Source organism: Manis pentadactyla, chromosome 4 (genome assembly GCF_030020395.1).
Source record: "Manis pentadactyla isolate mManPen7 chromosome 4, mManPen7.hap1, whole genome shotgun sequence".
NCBI classification, from domain to species: domain Eukaryota; kingdom Metazoa; phylum Chordata; class Mammalia; order Pholidota; family Manidae; genus Manis; species Manis pentadactyla.
In genome coordinates this window covers 123262953-123283894 of record NC_080022.1, presented here as the reverse complement: position 1 = coordinate 123283894, position 20942 = coordinate 123262953, and positions in this window count along the sequence as shown.

The window sequence follows — 20942 nt, the reverse complement described above, 5'->3', positions numbered from 1 at the left end:
TGCACCTCGGAATGCTTCCTTCACCCCCTCATTGCTGAGGACCTTTTCCTCAACCACACACCCTATGGTCACACATGGATTTATTTTTAATGTGAACTACCAATAACACAAAAAGTACCATATTAACCCCTTTCAGGGGGTCTGGGGCAGTAAGCACATTCACACTGTTGTGCAGCCCCCACCTCCACCCACGCAGAACCCTTTGCATCTTCCCCAGTAAACACTACCTCCCCACCCCCTCTCCAGCCCAGGCCAACCACCACCTGTCTTCTGATGAACAGGTTCCTCATGTGAGTGGAGTCATGGAGTGTGTGTCCTTTTGTGTCTGGCTAATTTCATTCAGTGTAACATCCTCAAGGTCCATCCATGCTGTGGCAGGTGTCCAAGTCCTACCCTCACACATGGATTTTGCATTCACCAGAAATCACTATCTCCAGAATCATGAATTGATAATCCTACTCTCTATCCCCCAGCTCACTTGCTTAAGTGCCTCAGACCCATCAGGCCCCGAAGCCCCCGCTCCCACCTGTTCCTCCTTGTCGTCTCCCCTGCCTCAGCTGCTAGGCCCCATGGTCCAGTACAAGCATCATTCTCTGGCATCTCTCTTGCCCTTTCAACCCTCCATCACACTCCCCTGGCTAGCCCAGGACCCTAAATGGCCCCCACTGCGCTCCTCCCTTGAGCTTGCACCTAAAAGCAAAGATTACTGGGGCACAGTCACCAATCACACAGAGGAGCCCCCATAAGTTCAAGATTACCCTCCAGTGGACCCCCGACATTGCACAGCCATCATGCTCTCTTCCCTCCCCAAAGCCTGGGTTCCTCATTTCTCAACCCTCTTCCTTCTTACCGCCTCCACTTTGAGCAGAGGGTCTTGACACATGCTGTCCTTGGAAAAGACACCACTAATTAGGAACTGCCTATTGCCCCAGACCAGATCTGCCAAGATGACAGCATCTGTAGCCTCTCCTCCATTCCCTGTTGCAAGGCAAGCAGGGTCCCTATGCCTGTGAACATCCAGTCCCTCCCTCTGCCTTCCCAAGTTACTTTGGGAGAGTCTGGCTTGACCACCTTGGCAGCAAGAAGTGACACCGAAGGTCTGGCTGCCCTTCTCCTCCCACTCCCAACTCTGCTCAGTTCAGCTGTGACCTCAAAGTTCTGTGGGGCATTCTGCAGTCTGCCAGCTGGTATCCACAGCAGTGAATTATTATATGCAAACAATTCACTGAGATCAGTTCAGGCAAAGGAATGATCCTGTCTGAGAGAAGATTTAGACGACGGTATTAATCCTACATCACTGACTTTGTGCTAACCAACCCCAAACACTCAGCCTTGTGTAACATGAAGTGTCTCTTTTTCCACAAGACAAATGTAATTTCATCCTGGTATCCTTTCTTGAGTCAAAACCACCACCAGGAATGTTAGGACCAAGTTGTGGTTTGGTATTCCTTTCCAGAACTGAGGAAGGCTTCCCTACCCGGAGTTCTGAGGCTCCAAATTCTAACAAGCTTTGGGGTAGGTAATTGGTAGGTAGTGTTAGAAAGAAAGATGGAGCCTGGGATGCAAATGGCCCCATGCACAAACCAAGACTTAATATCTAACCCAACTGCAGTTTCACACACACATATGCACGCACGTGCACACACCACCTCCAGGAATATGTTAAAAAGAAAGACAAGCCCAATATGGTGTCCCTTATGCTGGGCCAAGTCACCAAAACTGGGCTTAATACCTAACCTAGGTGTAGCTTCAACCTTTCCCAGTTGGTCAAGAATTCTCTGGTAATATCCCATATGCCCTTTCCATCCCATCCCCAAAGGCAGATGAGGTCATCTGCCCAGTGAGACCCCTGTCCTTGGCTCCTCATTCCTAGCACTGGAATGTCTATTACATGATCTTTCAGGAAAATTACTGGGTGTATCCCTGCCACACCGCTTGATGCATTGATAAATGTGACCTGTCTACACAGGTCCCCTGCTGTAGAGAAAGTGTTTGGGATGTCTCTGGAGCAGTTTATCAGAGCACTGATGGGCTGCCCTTGCAGCCATGGTCCTCAGTAAAACTATGAATAAACTCTATTTTTCTTAAAAATAACAGTCATGTTGATTTCAGTCAACAAACATAACCTTTAATCAGTCAACATGGAATTTCTTGGTCAGCACTAGGAAATTTTCTTATAGACCGCTTCTGTTCCCCTTAGGAGGGCGACCTTGCCTAAAACAATGGATTCTGTCAATAATTTCCTTGCTTCAGCACCCTCTCTACTTCTAAAAACCTTTTTTTGTCCCTGCAGTTCAACAGAGCATCGCTACTTGCCAGAGGGGATGCCACCCAATTCCCGAGTCATTTAATAAAGCAGATGAGATCTGCAAATTTACTTGGTTGAATTTTGTCACAGTAAGTAGGTAATTATTAATCTTTCATCCAGTTGACTTTGTGACAAGCAGTCCCATGAGCTAACAAGCTCCCTGGGAGGTGCACAAACAGTGAACGCCAGGAGACTCCCTCTGGTTTATGGGCTTGAGGTCATCGCCTGAAGGAACCTGAAGAATTCAAGATCTTTCTTAACTCAAAGACTGTATGTGGCAGTTTCTGGCTAAAGAAGCTCCCCGAGCTTTTCTTCTAAGCAAACAGCCCTCGGTTGTTTCTTCAAAACTCTTGTGGATTTTTTTTTCATTTGTGTCTCTGCTGAACCTTGCAGAGCTGTGATTCACATATATAGGTAGTATCTGTCCATGACAAAAACAAAACAAGAGAACAACTGAAGAAGAGGCCAACCGAGCATTACAGACCCAAAGGACCACAGCTCATCTCAGACAGAGATTAAGCCTGCAGAGATTAAGAAAAATCAGTCCATCAATCTGAGAAGAATAAGAATATAATAAACTAGTTATGAACCTGAATTTGATCCATTTTAAGGGATGGACTTTACTGAGACTGTCCTTCCCCCTTTTCTGGAATTAAGTCTTATCTTTTATGAAACTATGGTGACAGTAGTGGGGGTGGAGTTTTCTGGAAATCAATCCTCCAAATTCACTTGGCATTTTTCCTGGTAAGATCCAAAGCCTGAGAACCACCGAGCTAGAAGTTGCGTCAGTCTTCCAGAAACCAGCCTATTTCCCTGGTTCACCTCCAGGTTTGGGCCCAGGGGACTCTCTGGCCCGGGGCCACCATCAGCAAACCGGTCCCCAGCCCTGCTTTTCTCCTAAAATAAGAAGAGAGCCTCTTGGATGTTTTGGTAATGAGTTACTGGTAACAAAACAAGAGAACAACTGAAGAAGAGGCCAACCGAGCATTACAGACCCAAAGGACCACAGCTCATCTCAGACAGAGTAGTTGGACACCCCCAATGGCCCCCTGGGCCTCCTACCTCTGCATAGGATAGTGACCAGCCTCCTCAGGAAGGAGGGGTCTTCTCTTCACAAACTCAGGTCACCTATGTGGGTTCAGAAGATGAGATTGCCAACTCCAATAGGGTCTGGCTTGCCCAGCACCTAGCACAATGCTTAAAGGATTCCTGCCATTGGGTGGAGAAAACTGGCCAGAATCAGCTTCAAATGTGCCTTGAGCTACAGACATCCTCCAGCTAAGGAAGTGCATGAGGGTCATTACCTCCCTGAGCCACAGAAGGTCTAGTCCTGGGCTGTTCCCAGGCTCCCTTTTGTTTGTCAATGAGGTGTGGCCGTGGTGCACCCTTGATCACCTCTGCTCTGCACCATCAGGCTCACAGGGCCAGGATGCAGTTGGGCCACCCAGAAACCTGTGTGGTGGGAGGAGGAGGGGGGAGTCTTCAGTGCTCTGCAAATGATGCTCAGGAATTTGACCACACTCTCCAATTATTCTTAATAGATTCCAGACCCAAGGCCATGTTCATGTGGGACACAGTTAGCACATTGAACTATGTGCTCTGTTGAATCTCTGTATCAACCTCTGTAACAATTCTAGAACTATGGTATAATAAAACCCAAAGTAATTATACAAAGTAAGCTCTAGTTTTCTTTACGTGTTAGGCAAAATGACCTACTCGTAACAAATGGAATAAACCTTATAAAATTGGTGACAACTGTCCTCCCTTGCCCTGGAAAGACAAGAGAGTCCCTGCCTTGGCTCCCCCAGAGGCCCTCAGCCAACTGTTGTTTTGGTACAGCTGGTTCTCTGGAAGTTGGACAGCTGCCCAGCCCCAACAAAATGGGCACCTCTGATCTTGCTATTTGCTGGAATACAACACAGAGAGCCATATTCACCTCCATGAATTATCTCAGGCCAGCATAGGCCAGCCAGGGTGTATCACCACCAGCATGCTGAGAGGCAGCAGTTTAGCAAGGCAAACATCCAGACAGGGAGCAGCCAGGTGGGTGTGCAGGTAACAGGGCCAGGGAGGGACCTCTTAGATTTGCTACTGAGGTGCAGACCTTCAGATTTGGAACTGACCTGGGAGAGTCATCCCCTCCACTCTCTTCCTTCCCAACGTTTATAAATAATGAAACTCAGTGTTAAAAAGAAAACCACAGGGAGGGCGGAGCCAAGATGGCGGCGTGAGTAGGACAGTGGGAATCTCCTCCCAAAAACATATCTATTTTTGAAAATACAACAAATGCAACTAATCCTAAAAGAGAGACCAGAAGACACAGGACAACAGCCACACTACATCTACACCTGCGAGAACCAGCGCCTGATGAAAGGGGTAAGATACAAGCCCTGGCCCAGCAGGACCTGAGTGCCCTTCACCCCAGCTCCCGATGGGAGGAGAGGAGTCGGAGTGGGGAGGGAGAGGGAGCTGAGGACTGCTAATCACTCAGCCCTAGCCATCCACACCAGAGCACAGACACAGTGCATGCGTGGGGTGCTGGAAACTAGGGAAACAGGGCAGCAAGATCTTTGAGCGGGTCCTGAAGCCGGCACCCCTGTGACAAAGAAAAGTGAGTGCTTTTTGAAAGTCTTAAAGGGGCAGGGATGCCACAGCTGGACGGAAGGATCCCGGGTCACAGTCCAGCAGCTGGAAATTCCAGGGAACTCTGGGCTCACTAACCCCTGGGCAGCAGCTCTAAGACCCCTCATGGAAGTAAACAGCCAAACAGCCCCCCGTCCATTACCCCTCCGGGGCCCCGCCATAGCAGAACATCAGCCTGAGGCTGGCCATACCCAAGGGAGAGCAAGGGAGCTTCCTCCATACCGGCCAGGCAAGAAACAGAGACCCAGTCTACACGCAATTGCCCAACACAAGCCACTAGGGGGTCGCAGTTGTCCCAGTAAAGAAAGGCCAGGAGCAAGTGGAAAGCCTTGGTGCTCCCAGCTGATAGAAAGTCAATAGCTCACCATTGCACCTACCAACATGAAAAGGCAAAAAAATTTGATCCAGACAAGACTGACCCAGACAGCTTCAACATCTTCTACATCTTCCCCTGAGAAGGAACCTGGGGAGATAGATTTAACCAGTCTTCCTGAAAAAGAATTCAAAACAAAAGTCATAACCATGCTGATGGACTTGCAGAGAAATATGCAAGAACTAAGGAGGGAGAATACAGAAATAAAACAAGCTCTGGAAGGACTTCAAAACAGAATGGATGAGATGCAAGAGACCATTAATTAATGGACTAGAAAACAGAGAACAGGAATGCAGAGAAGCTGATGCAGAGATAAAAGGATCTCCAGGAATGAAAGAATTTTAAGAGAACTGAGTGACCAATCGGAACAGAACAATATATGCATTATAGGGGTACCAGAAGAAGAAGAGAGAGAAAAAGGGATAGAAAGTGTCTTTGAAGAAATAATTGTGGAAAAATTCCCCAAACTAGGGGAGGAACCACAGAGGTACACAGAACTCCCATGACAAGGGATCCAAGGAGGGCAACACCAAGACACATAATAATTAAAATGGCAAAGATCAAAGACAAGGACAAAGTATTAAAGGCAGCCAGAGAGAAAAAAAAAGGTCACCTACAAAGGAAAACCCATCAGGCTATCATCAGACTTCTCAACAGAAACCCTTCAGGGCAGAAGAGAATGGCATGATATACTTAATGCAATGAAACAGAAGGGCCTCGAACCAAGATTACTGTATCCAGCACGATTATCATTTAAATATGAAGGAGGGATTAAACAATTCCCAGACAAGCAAAAGTTGAGGGAATTTGCCTCCCACAAACCACCTCTACAGGGCATCCTACAGGGACTGCTCTAGATGGGAGCACTCCTAAAAAGAGCACACAACAAAACACCCAACATATGAAGAAGGGAGGAGGAGGAATAGAAGGGAGAGAAATAAAGAATCATCAGACCGTGTTTATAATAGCTCAATAAGTGAGTTAAGTTAGACAGTAAGACAGTAAAGAAGCTAACCCTGAACCTTTGGTAACCACAAACTTAAAGCCTGCAATGGCAATAAGTACATACTTTTCATTAATCACCCTAAATGTAAATGGACTGAATGCACCAACCAAAAGACACAGAGTAACAGAATGGATAAAAAAGCAAGACCCATCCATATGCTGCTTACAAGAAACTCACCTCAAACCCAAAGACATGCACAGATTAAAAGTCAAGGGATGGAAAAAGATATTTCAGGCAAACAACAGCGAGAAAAAAGCAGGTGTTGCAATACTAGTATCAAGACAAAATAGACTTCAAAATAAAGAAAGTAACAAAAGATAAAGAAGGATATTACATAATGATAAAGGGCTCAGTCCAACAAGAGGATATAACCATTATAAATATATATGCACCCAATACAGGAACACCAACATATGTGAAGCAAATACTAACAGAATTAAAGGAGTAAATAGAATGCAATGCATTCATTCTGGGAGACTTCAACACACCACTCACTCCAAAGGACACATCCACCAGACAGAAAATAAGTAAGGACACAGCGGCACTGAACAACACACTAGAACAGATAGACCTAATAGACATCTACAGAACTCTACATCCAAAAGCAACAGGATACACATTCTTCTCAAGTGCACATGGAACATTCTCCAGAATAGACCACATACTAGGCCACACAAAGAGCCTCAGTAAATTCCAAAAGATTGAAATCCTACCAACCAACTTTTCAGACCACAAAGGCATAAAACTAGAAATAAACTGTACAAAGAAAGCAAAAAGGCTCACAAAGACATGGAGGCTTAACAACACGCTCCTAAATAATCAATGGATCAATGACCAAATCAAAATGGAGATCTAGCAATATATGGAAACAAACGACAACAACAACACAAAGCCCCAACTACTGTGGGACACAGCAAAAGCAGTCTTAAGAGGAAAGTATATAGCAATCCAGGCATATTTAAAGAAGGAAGAACAATTCCAAATGAATGGTCTAATGTCACAATTATCGAAATTGGAAAAAGAAGAACAAATGAGGCCTAAGGTCAGCAGAAGGAGGGACATAATAAAGATCAGAGAAGAAATAAATAAAATTGAGAAGAATAAAACAATAGCAAAAATCAATGAAACCAAGAGCTGGTTCTTTGAGAAAATAAACAAAATAGATAAGCCTCTAGCCAGACTTATTAAGAGGAAAAGAGAGTCAACACACATCAACAGAATCAGAAACAAGAAAGGAAAAATCACGACGGACCCCACAGAAATACAAAGAATTATTAGAGAGTACTATGAAAACCTATATGCTAACAAGCTGGGAAACCTTGGAGAAATGGACAACTTCCTAGAAAAATACAACCTTCCAAGACTGACTCAGAAAGAAACAGAAAATCTAAACAGACCAATTACCAGCAACAAAATTGAAGCAGTAATCAAAAAACTACCAAAGAACAAAACCCCGGGGCCAGATGGATTTACCTCGGAATTTTATCAGACATACAGAGAAGACATAATACCCATTCTCCTTAAAGTTTCACAAAAAATAGAAGAGGAGGGAATACTCCCAAATTCATTCTATGAAGCTAACATCACCCTAATACCAAAACCAGGCAAAGACCCCACCAAAAAAGAAAACTACAGACCAATATCCCTGATGAACGTAGATGCAAAGATACTCAACAAAATATTAGCAAACCGAATTCAAAAATACATCAAAAGGATCATACACCATGACCAAGTGGGATTCATCCCAGGGATGCAAGGATGGTACAACCTTTGAAAATCCATCAACATCATCCATCACATCAACAAAAAGAATGACAAAAAACCACATGATCATCTCCATAGATGCTGAAAAAGCATTCGACAAAATTCAACATCCATTCATGATAAAAACTCTCAACAAAATGGCTATAAAGGGCAAGTACCTCAACATAATAAAGGCCATATATGATAAACCCACAGCCAACATCATGCTGAACAGCGAGAAGCTGAAAGCTTTTCCTCTGCAGTCGGGAACAAGACAGGGATGCCCACTATCCCCACTGTTATTCAACATAGCACTGGAGGTTCTAGCCACGGCAATTAGACAAAACAAAGAAATACAAGGAATCCAGATTGATAAAGAAGAAGTTAAACTGTCACTATTTGCAGATGACATGATATTGTACATAAAAAACCCTAAAGACTACACTCCGAAACTACTAGAGCTAATATCGGAATTCAGCAAGGTTGCAGGATACAAAATTAACACACAGAAATCTGTGGCTTTCCTATACACTAACAATAAACTAATAGAAAGAGAAATCAGGAAGACAATTCCATTCACAATAGCATCAAAAAGAATAAAATACCTAGGAATAAACCTAACCAAGGAAGTGAAAGACCTATACCCTGAAAACTATAAGACACTCTTAAGAGAAATCAAAGAGGACACTAGCAAATGGAAACTCATCCCATGCTCGTGGCTAGGAAGAATTAATATCGTCAAAATGGCCATCCTGCCCAAAGCAATATACAGATTTGATGCAATCCCTATCAAACTACCAACAGCATTCTTCAATGAACTGGAACAAATAGTTCAAAAATTCATATGGAAACACCAAAGAGCCCGAATAGCTAAAGCAATCCTGAGAAGGAAGAATAAAGTGGGGGGGGATCTCATTCCCCAACTTCAAGCTCTACTACAAAGCCACAGTAATCAAGACAATTTGGTACTGGCACAAGAACAGAGCCACAGACCAATGGAACAGAAAAGAGACTCCAAACATTAACCCAAACATATATGGTCAACTAGTATTCGATAAAGGAGCCATGGACATACAATGGGGAAATGACAGTCTCTTCAACAGTTGGTGTTGGCAAAACTGGACAGCTACATGTAAGAGAATGAAACTGGATCACTGTCTAACCCCATACACAAAAGTAAATTCGAAATGGATCAAAGACTTGAACGTAAGTCATGAAACCATAAGACTCTTAGAAAAAAACATAGGCAAAAATCTCTTAGACATAAACATGAGTGACCTCTTCTTGAACATATCTCCCCGGGCAAGGGAAACAAATGCAAAAATGAACAAAAGGGAATATATCAAGTTGAAAAGCTTCTGTACAGCAAAGGACACCATCAATAGAACAAAAAGGTATCCTACAGTATGGGAGAATATATTTGTAAATGACAGATCCGATAAAGGGTTGACATCCAAAATATATAAAGAGCTCACACACCTCAACAAACAAAAAGCAAATAATCCAATTAAAAAATGGGCAGAGGAGCTGAAAAGGCAGTTCTCTAAAGAAGAAATTCAGATGGCCAATAGACACATGAAAAGATGCTCTACATCGCTTGTCATCAGAGAAATGCAAATTAAAACCACAATGAGATATTAGAGAAATGCAAATTAAAACCACATGGCTACCATCCAAAAGACAAACAACAACAAATGTTGGTGAGGTTGTGGAGAAAGGGGAACCCTCCTATATTGCTGGTGGGATGTAAATTAGTTCAACCATTGTGGAAAGCAGTATGGAGGTTCCTCAAAATGCTCAAAATAGAAATACCATTTGACCCAGGAATTCCACTTCTAGGAATTTACCCCAAGAATGCAGCACTCCAGTTTGAAAAAGACAGATGCACCCCTATGTTTATCGCTGCACTATTTACAATAGCCAAGATATGGAAGCAACCTAAATGTCCATCAGTAGATGAATGGACAAAGAAGAGGTGGTACATATACACAATGGAATATTACACAGCCATAAGAAAAAAACAGATCCTACCATTTGCAACAACATGGATGGAGCTAGACGGTATTATGCTCAGTGAAATAAGCCAGGTGGAGAAAGACAAGTACCAAATGATTTCACTCATATGTGGAGTATAAGAACAAAAGAAAACTGAAGGAACAAAACAGCAGCAGAAGCACAGAACCCAAGAATGGACTAACAGTTACCAAAGGGAAAGGGACTGGGGAGGACGGGTGGGAAGGGAGGGATAAGGGCGGGAAAAAAAGAAAGGGGGCATTACGATTAGCATGTATAGTGTTGGGGGGGCATGGGGAGGGCTGTGCAACACAGAGAAGACAAGCAGTGATTTTACAGCATCTTACTATGTTGATGGACAGTGACTGTGAACGGGGATGTGGGGGGGACTTGGTGAAGGGGGGAGCCTAGTAAACATAATGTCCTTCCTGTAATTGTAGATTAATGATACCAAAATAAAAATTTTTAAGAAAAAAAAAAGAAAACCACAGGCCCAAATTAATTCATTTATATCAGGAATCCTACATCAGCAAACCAAGACTTACTATCTAACCTAACTGCAGTCTCAGCTCCCCCACCCAAGAATGTAACCTTTCACCAATCAATATGGAATTTCCTAATCAGCACTAGGAAATTTTACTGATAGGCTCCTCCCATTCCCCTTAGGGCAACGTTGCTAAAACAATGGATTCTCTGCTAATAATTTCCTTTTCCCACTCCCTCTCTACCTTTAAAAACCTTTCTTTTCAAGTAATGATTCTATAGCATCTTACTATGCTGATGGACAGTGACTGTAATGGGGTATGTGGTGGGGACTTGATAATAGGGGGAGTCTAGTAACCATAATGTTGCTCATATAATTGTACATTAATAATAACAAAATTTTTAAAATTAAAAATTAAAAAAAAATTTTTTTAACTTTCTTTTTCTGTAGCTCAATGGAGCTCCCCTCTATTTGCTAGATAGGATGCTGCCTGTTTCATGAATCAATTAATAAGCCAATTAGATCTTTAAAATTTTCTCAGTTGAATTTTTGTTATTTAACATTGGACTCAGACAGCAGGAGTATGTGATGTCAGGTAAACAAAAAGGATGCAGTAGGTACAGAACACATGCCAGATCCTCAGCATACTGACTACATCGGTACGAGACACCTGTGAAGCAGAGGAAGGAGTGAGGAGTGGCTAGCACAGGCCACCATTGTGACAAAATGATGGTAAAATGTGGAAAATAAGCCAAGGGCATTGCCCATGGTCTGTGAGTGTGAACATGTGTGTGCATAGTACTGAAGGAGCTGGTTCTGGTCACTGCATAACTTGAAAATTACCAAAACCCAGCAACTCCCAGGAAACATGCTGTAGCTCCAGGCCGGAGTAGGTTCCAAGCTCTGGGCAAGTTCACTCTAGATTCTGTGAGGCCAAATAACAACAGAGGAACATTTTCAGAGGGGAGTAAAAGGTCTTATGCCAAGCTTATCCTCATGGTGGCAGGTCGAGTGCTAGAGTCACATCCGCATCCAGCAAATCTGCGAGCAGCAAGTCCATCTCTGCCTCCACTCCAGGCTCTGCGTCAAGCACTGGGCAGAGCTCTTTATATAGCAGCATAGGCAATAATGGCTAATTGCCAACACGTGTGCAAGCATGCACCTGTGCAGTAGGCTCAGTATTACATCATTGCATGTGCACAGTGGGTGAGTAGATTAGGATCAGGTGAGGCTCCTGGCCATAGGAACTTCCATTTTCCCTACACATGCCCAAAAGTGGTCAGACTTATCAGAAGAAAAGTGGGCATCTGGGCTGCCAGGAAACTCCATGGCTTCTGGGCCCTGTGGGAGAAGATAACCAGCCTGGTGCCATGGGATGCAGCCAGGCACTACACACACACTCAGGGAAGAAGGGGCATCCCAAGGAAAGAGGAGGAATGGAAGAAACAGGGGCCTCTGCAAGAAGCCAAAGTTTCCAAAAGCCCCAGAACCTTAATTTGAAGATCTAATTGGCTTTATTCAATGACTCATGATTCATGAATCAGGAAGCAACCCCTCTAGCAAGCAGAGTGTGCTCCAACATGCTGCAGAAAAAAGAGGTTTTTAAAGACAAAGAGAGCATTTTAAAAAAGAAAGGAATCCATTAGTAAGGTATGCACTGTTCAGACAACATTGCCCACCTAAGGAGGAAGGGTCTCCCAGAGGATTATTTCTAGGAAACTCAAGTTTGGCTGGTTAAAGATTACACTCCTGGAAAGGGGATCCCTCCTACACTGCTGGTGGGAATGTAAACTAGTTCAACCATTGTGGAAAGCAGTATGGAGGTACCTCAAAAAACTCTAAATAGAAATACCATTCGACCCAGGAATTCTACTCCTAGGAATTTACCCTAAGAATGCAGCAGCCCAGTTTGAAAAAGACATATGCACTCCTATGTTTATTGCAGCACTATTTACAATAGCCAAGAAATGGAAGCAACCTAAGGGTCCATCAGTAGATGAATGGACAAAGAAGAGGTGGTACATATACACAATGGAATATTATTCAGCCATAAAAAGAAAACAAATCCTACCATTTGCAACAACACGGATGAAGCTACAGAGTATTATGCTCAGTGAAATAAGCTAGGCAGAGAAAGACAAGTACCAAATGATTTCACTCATCTGTGGAGCCTAAGAACAAACAAAAACTGAAGGAACAAAGTGGCAGCAGACTCACAGAACCCAAAAGACTAACAGTTGCCAGAGGGAAAGGGACTGGGGAGGGTAGGTGGGAAGGGAGGGATAAGGGGGAAAAAGGGGCATTATGATTAGCAGACATGATGTAGTGCGGGGGAACACAGGAAAGGCAGTATATACAGAGAAAACAAGTAATGATTCTATAGCATCTTACTATGCTGATGGACAGTGACTATAATGGGGTATGTGAGGGGGACTTGATAAGAGGGGGAGTCTAGTAATCATAATGTTGTTCAAGTAATTGTACATTAACAATATCAAAAAGAAAAAAAAGATTATACTCATGAGGGGGCTGAAACTGCAGTTAGGCTAGGTATTAAACCTTGGTGTGTGCTGGCCTTACCTTTAAGTGATCCCTTCACGGTCTTGTGATCTTTCTTTTTAACAGCTGGCATGGACACAAATACAAAATTCAAAGCAATGCAGAAAATACAAGGCCCTGGGCTAGCTGATGTACCTCTGCACATCAAGTTTGATGAAGCTCAGAGTATACTATAGAGAGGACCAGCATCAATATCAACACTAAGGACTTTACATATATTACATGGGCTAATCTTCACAACAATCCGAAGGGGGAGATGCTATTGCGATTCTGTTTAGTAGATGAGGAAACTATACCAACACATTTAAGATTATTGGATTTAAATAACTTGCCCAAAGATCCCGAGCTCTGAACCAGCCAGGATTTGAAACCAGGAGGCTGACCCAGCTTGTGACGCTAACCAGGGCAAACCTACAGTTTCTTTGAGAATATGCATTACCATACTGCACAGTGTTAACTCTCCCCCAGCAATCTCGGCATCAGCTCCATTTATTTATTTACTTACTTTTTTTTTTTTTAATAATAAGTAAGGACTACTGACCTAAATCCCTGAACAAAGGGAGGAAAAGACATTTTATATTTTAGGGCCAAAACCTGCCCCTCCCTCCAGGGATTGTCTGCTGACAGAGTCAGAGAACAATGAGTGGTTTTCCCTATAAACAGCACACTCTGCCTCATGGAAGTGCCTTCCCTGGGATGCTTATGTCTCAGGAGCCACTAGAGCTCTTAGTTCTACTACCCCTGAGAGGGACATCCACTTGCACAAATGGTTTCGATTTCTACCTCATTGCTGCAAGCCAGATGGTTGAAGAATGCTTGCTCTGTATTTCTTACCCTGTTTGGACAGAGGAAGCATAATGTCTATATATGAATTTTCTGGGATGAGGGGTGCATAAGTGTGCACCAAAGCATGGAGCATAGAGGAACTAAATACCTCCCAGCAGTGCTCAGAAGATATAAGAGCTATTACCTCTGTGACAGTGAAGCAATCACTGTCTTGCCAATAATATTTTAGTATAGGAAGGAAACAGACTTATTAAACAGGAAACGTGAATGGTTTTATTATGAGAAGTATCCAAATATAGTCAGAAAGAGAATCTGGAGTTACAAGTGTCAAGTGGTCAGTGTCTATGACTGTGGTCTAGCACCCACCAGCTATGTGACCTTGGTAAATATCTTAACTAACCTCTCTGAGCCTCAGTTTCTTCATCTGTCAAATGGGGGTACAGTGTCTGCTCCAAGTAATTTACATCTTGTGAAAAAAATGAAAGTGAAGACACCATACAAATGCATACCCCTCCTCACAGTGTTACTTGGGGTTCCTGGAGGCAGTACTGCATCCCTGGGCAGGCTCTTCTCCCACCATTGCTGCTTCTGATGCTCTGGAGTCCAGACAGTGCCCAGGTGCCCAGGAATAAAGTATAATACATTCTGCTAGAGGAGTCCCAAAGCAGGGTACACGGTGCCCCTCCAATTTTACTGAAACTGCCTATTCTCCTCTTATTCAGAGCTCTTTTTCTCCCTAAAACTCCATGATTCCATGGAGGCTGGCTAAAAGGAAAAGATGGGATGCAAACTCCACAGTCCAAGCAGATTTACTGGTAAACCTGAGAGGGACCCCTTCATTCTGGTGAGCAGAAGGCCTCTCTTACAGGGTAAGAGGCTTTTTATGGCCAGGTTTTTGGGCGGGCTTTCGAGGGGATGGGTCAGGGAAAAGGTGGGCTTGTGGCTTGCTGATGTGTCCTCCGGAGAACGACTGTAGCCTCAGTAAGATGACACCTAGGTCTCTCTGAGTGGCGGGTGGGCTTGTTCACAAAGCAGGACTCCTGTCTGAGCTCTATCACTGGCTCCAGGGCAGAGCCTAGCAATATGTTGTGTCCTACTTAGGACCACTTTCCCACTCTGACCCTGAAATTGTGACCCTTGGGCCAGTCTGTCATGGATAACTCCTTCCCTCAGGGCAAGTGTTCTGCCTGGAGGCTCCTGGCCCCTCCTACAGTGAGGTTCCTGGTGGGCTGCCCCCTGAGCTCACAGAATTTTCTGAATCCTGCGTTCAAGCTTCACCAAGTGGCAGAACAGAGCTTCTTATTTTTTTCTCCCAGAGGTTGGAAAGCATGCCTCCCAGCCACCAGTCCGTCCCCGCTCCAGGGATGGACTCTGTTCGTCTGCCCCAGACTCGCTTATTCCAGCCCACTGGCCAGTGGTTGCTGCTCTAGGGATGGGGAAGTCTGTTCAAAGTTAAGTCAGTGATATCTGAGAAGTTTGCTGGGATTTACCTAGCTCTTAAAAGAAATAGTTGGGAAATCAGCCTCTTTCCCTCTGGAGAAGGACAAGGAAGCATTGCTACCAGCAGCCATCCTACAACAAGAAGGGACCAGCCTGAGGACGCTCCTCCCCCAGGACAGCAAAGCAGAAGATGAAGGGGACCTGGTCCTCGATGACATCGTCAGGCTGCAGGACCAACCTCTCTACTTTCTACACATCCCAATACAGTTTAAAAGGGTCTGGATTGGTCTGAAAATAACCCGAAACATCCTAACTGACAAAGGGTTACTTTCAAAAGTACAAGCCCTGAAACTGACTTACATTCTTTTGAATCCTTCTGACTTAAAGAACTTTGGGTCAAGCTGTACCTCAAGTTACTGCTGGCCTTTCTTCGGGAAAGAGTGAAAATTTCCAAGAAACCTGTTTCACAAAGCCTATCACAAACACCCTTGGATTTATGTCAGATGTTTTTCTGGGTTACAGAGAAGCCCTTTCATTTACAGGCATAAGATTTCTGCTAGTGACCATCACCAGCTGGCTTTCAAGTTCTCCTGCCTTCCTTAACTCTTACTATTCCTTTTGGAAATATTGGTGGGTTCAGGCTGCCTGCACCTGATGTGACCATCAGAGTGGGTTCCAGCTCTGGAAATGGACCCCCCTCCACATTGCATCCTGTTGCCTCTTCTCAGTGGGGAAACTGGCCATTTCTGCAGCTTACAGGGCAGGCTCTGAAAACAGACCATCTGGATTCAAACTTTCAGGGGTGACCTTGGACAAGTTCCTTACCTATTCTAAGTTTCCCCAAATGGAGAAATAATAGCACTCACCTCCCGGCACCGCTGCAAGGACTCAGTCATATGGTACATGTCCACTGCAACAGACTCGCTGTCCTCATGAGCTATTACCAGGAGATTTAGCAGGATGCGAATAGTGGCTAGGCAGGCTCCCACCAGCACTCCGAGTTACTTAGAGACCACAGCACCCTCCTTGAGACCCAGTGCTTCTGTCCCATCCCCAGCCCTTTCTGCTCCAGCTTATTCTCTGACAGATGCTTAAAGAAACTTGCTATCATAGATTTGAGGCTCAAGCAAAGCAATCATTTCTGCCTCAATTTTCCAAACTCTTCCCTCCAAACATCAACCCTTCATGTACCAGCTTGAGTTTTGTTCCCTCCTCTTCTCCCATCACTTCATAATTATTGATGTTTCCCCTTTCTTCATTGCCTCTAAAATTTATCCTCTATTCCAATAATTACAGCATTAGGTAAGTTATGTAAAGCATACAGTAGGTGCCTAATAAATATATATCAAAATGAATCATACTGAGACCTGGTTGTGAGGCTCGGGGCCCAAAGGACTGTGAGCTCAGATCTGGCTGCCCTATTTGTACTGATTTCTACCCAATTATCCCAAGAGTCACAGATTCCCTAACATGACCTTGCTGGGGTTTCTTTGAATTTCTTAGTTCATCCTCACCTCTGTCTCTTCTACTATTTACATACACTGAATACATTGGGGTCCTTCAGCTTGTGGTTCTCAATTTTCATCATCCCCATGGCTGGGTCCTCAGGACACCTGGATCTGATGTCCCCATCAAAGAGCACCACGGACACAAGGCCTAGTTTTCCTCCATGCATCTTCCTGAGCTTGACAGCAGAACCGGCTCTGAAACCAGCCACAGCCCCTGCGGCCACCACCACAGTCCCCACAGCTGGCTACTTGCTCATGCCAGGGGCCAGCTAAACAATGAATGCATGCTCTCTCCCTGAGAACAAGTTTTACAGGTAAGAAAATTGTCATTTAGTGACTCACGGTAGCCTGGCTAATGCCATACATTTGATATATGATGGAGTCAGGATTCACATGCACATTTGTGGACTCCAAAGCCAGCAGAAGTCCCAGGCAAACTGTGTGGTGACCTTCCTGCTGATCCTGGGGAAGGACAGGGCTGCCCCCAGATATCCTTCATGTCAGTGGAGAGGGAGGGGGCAGACTTGTGGAAGGTTTCTTTGACTTGGCTGGTAGTGGAGATGCGGGTCGAACCATCCCTTAGGCCTTATCTGCTCTTCAGACGCATCTTCCCTGGGAAGAAGAAAATAGACACAACACTCCCCAATGACCTGGCACTCCTTCTCTCTCTTGAAACACCTTTATCTCACCTTAATTGTTTCCCCAACACCTAAGTGCCCTCCAGTGAAGAGCGTCTGCATGTGTCTGCCCTGGCTTCAGGCCAGGCCCAATAGATGACCCAGAAAACATTTCTATGTGCCGGTCTCCTCCCCACTCAGGACTGGTTCCTTTATCAAGTATTCATTCTGCACCTGCTACATGCTTAATGTGAGATACTGTGGAGGCCACAAAATAAGTACCAGGATCGGATACAGGCCTTGCCCGCAGAGAAGACGGGTGCCAATCCTATACTGACGATCTCTCTGGAATTCGGCCTTGACTTGGCTGACGTCTCTGCCTTTCAGGCTGCAGCAGCCACCTTACAGTCATGAGCACCAACACAAGGACCCCGTGAGTAAGCCAAGGATAACAGAACAGAGAAGCAGAAAAAGCTTCAATGATGCTGTGGAGGTGTTTAACTCCAAAACTGCTAGTTTTCAGGGTTCAAATCATGTAAGATAAAATGTGTCCTTATTTCTCCAGCTGGAAGCTGGTCGTAAGACACTCTCCATGTGGTAGGAAAAGCTGTCAAATAGCAGGCAACTTACAGCTTGAGATGCCAAAAGGAAAGAGACTTTCCCCCTACCAGTCCCTCCTCAGTGAATGTCATGGAAGGACTCTCATCCACCCGGTTTGCTCTGCTTGCCCACCCCTCGGTCAGCCACCATGGCTGGGGACATTCAGGGCTATTATCAGCCCCCATGTGGCACTGGACTGAGTCCCCCATGGCCACAACGAAGGGGTACAGTGTTCAACCAAACCCATACCCAGCAGGTTCCCCCATGGTGATGCAGGCCAACCAAAGCAACATATCCACCAAAATGGGATTTAAGGACAAAGTTGAACCCCTGGTTCTGCGTCATCTATGAAACAAAAAGGGGCTCCTATGTGGTGGCAGCTGTAATTCAGACAGGGTGGTAGGGGCGCGTTTCACCCAGTTGAGACGCTGCATCAGCTGTAATGCTGAGGAGGTGATCTCATCTCTCCGCTGGCGTCAGAGAAGCGGGGCAGCTGCCGCCTGTACAAGAGCGCACCCCGGGGCTGGGCATGGCCCTGGATACAGGCTTGGATGGGGCTGAAAAAGGAAATGCAGCATCAGGCATGGCCTGGAAGATTCATAATGCTCAGAAGGCGGGAATAATAAACATGAGTGCTGGAGAAGAGCAAAGCCATGAAAAGCCTGGGTGAATATAAAATGTGAGTGAAGACAAAGGTGGGCAAAATCAACACTGACAAAATCCAAATAGAGATGCAGGAGGATCTGCTGTGACCTTTGGTCCTGCTCTGTTGAGACTTACTTGCTGAGTCCCCAACATGACCTGGCACCTCAAAGCTAGACAGACTACATCCTAAGAAAGTATGCATCCGGGAAGCTTCCTGAGCAAGGCGGTACCACAGTATGAAGGTAATCATGCGCCTTGTATCTGCTGCCCTGACCAGGAGCCAGGAAACATTGCTTCCACTGACCTCCTGGGCATGTGTTCCCCCTCCCGCCCCAGACCTGTTACCCCACCTGGCACCCACCCTGACACCCATGTTGACCTCCTGGCTCTGATTCCCTCAGCTGAGAGCAGGGGCATTGTAGCTTCATCTTTTAAATAAGGTGTGGCTTCCCCTTGCGGATCTGGAGAAAAGTGTGTTTATTCTGTCCCCACAGACTAGAAACAGGGTGAGGTGGACCCACAGGCCTGGATAAGGTCACTTCTGGCTGACGCATATAGCACACGTATGCCAAGGTTACGTGACTGCAGCGGGGATTACAAATCTGAGTCATGAAGACTTAACTTCCTGCACCCCTGCTCATTCCAAAAAGTGAATGCACATGTTTTGGCTTCCATAAATGGTATAGCAAAAGGCCTAGGCTGTTGGGCAGTATTGTAAGTCATCTAACCAACGTGACTTGTTTGCTCTGGCAAGTTGTTCTGTTTGCTTTTCTAAGATTCTGCCAAACAACCCATTCAAAACCAGTTTTTCATTATTTAATGGCACAAGGAAAAGATCACAATATATATTAAGTTTCTAAAAGAAGGTTATACAATGGGTTGTACACTCTGAGCCTAATCACGACAAAAAGAAATGCTTCAAGTGTGTGTGTGCTAAGCATGTACCCAGCAGGAAGATATCCACATGAAATTATTGTAGGCACTTACTGTTTTGTGCTTTCCCATATTTTCCAATTTTCAGAATAATAGCTTATAATTTACATAATCAGAAAACAGCAACTTTAAAAAATAAAAGTTTGTTGACACATCTCCTATGGCAGTTCAGAATCATGTTCACAAGCAGAGCTGCCCCAGATTTAGGAGTAGGGAAAACGGGCTTGCATTCCAGCCCAGCCTTTTATTAGCCTCTTACAGACGTTGTTTGCCTTCTGAGCTCCAAGTTTCCTCACCTGTAAAATTAGAGTAGCACTTACTTTTCCTAACTCTCAGGATTATTGTAAGATTCTAGACTTTAAAACAAGATAATGTATTGAAAAACTAGATGATGAATGGATAACACTCAAGTGATTCTACATTGTCCAGCTGCCCTCCTCTCCTTGCCCGTTCTTTCCAGCCTGCCTCTCTTGCTCCTATCCTGTTACCCAGAAGTTGAAGCTCCACCCAAGATGACTCCTTCTTCCCAGCCCATTTTCTCTCCTTGATGAGTTCATCCAATCAATTCTAACACCTCAGTTGACCATCAGTACAAATGACTCACCAGATGTCTCCAGCCCAGACTTTCAGATCTGAATACCCAACTACTTTCTAAATATAAAAATTTTACTTTCTCACGGACACCTTGAACATACACCTAAATTTAAACTTAGGACCTTCCCAGACCCCACCACCACAGTGCTGGTCCTCTTCATGGTTCTCTCTGAAGTTACCACCAGCACTCAACCAGACGGGCAAACCAGAAACCCTGGGGGCAACCCCAGCTCCTCGCGATGTCCTTAACCCCATACCATTCCATCACCTTTGACATCCCAAATATGTCCAGAACCTTCACCCTTTACATTTTCCCTGCTGTGACTGTAGTCCTAGACACTATTGTCTCTTACCTGCATTATGGCAATAGGCTCCCAGCTAGAATTCTGCATCCACTCGTTGTTACCTCTGCTCTGTTCCCCAAACTGCATCCAAAGAAAGCTTTTTGAAAAATCAACTTTACTGAGGTATAATGTACACATAATGAAGTTAACACATTTCAATGTACAGGTCAATGAGTTTTGACAAATGTAACCACTGCCCAGTCAAGATACCAAATATTTCCAGCTCCCCTCCAGTCCTTTTACAGTCAATCTCTCTGCCATCCCTTGTCCCAGGCAACCGCAGATCTGATTTTTCTATCACTATAGATTAGTTGTGTTTGTTTGACAACTTCATGTAAATGGAAAT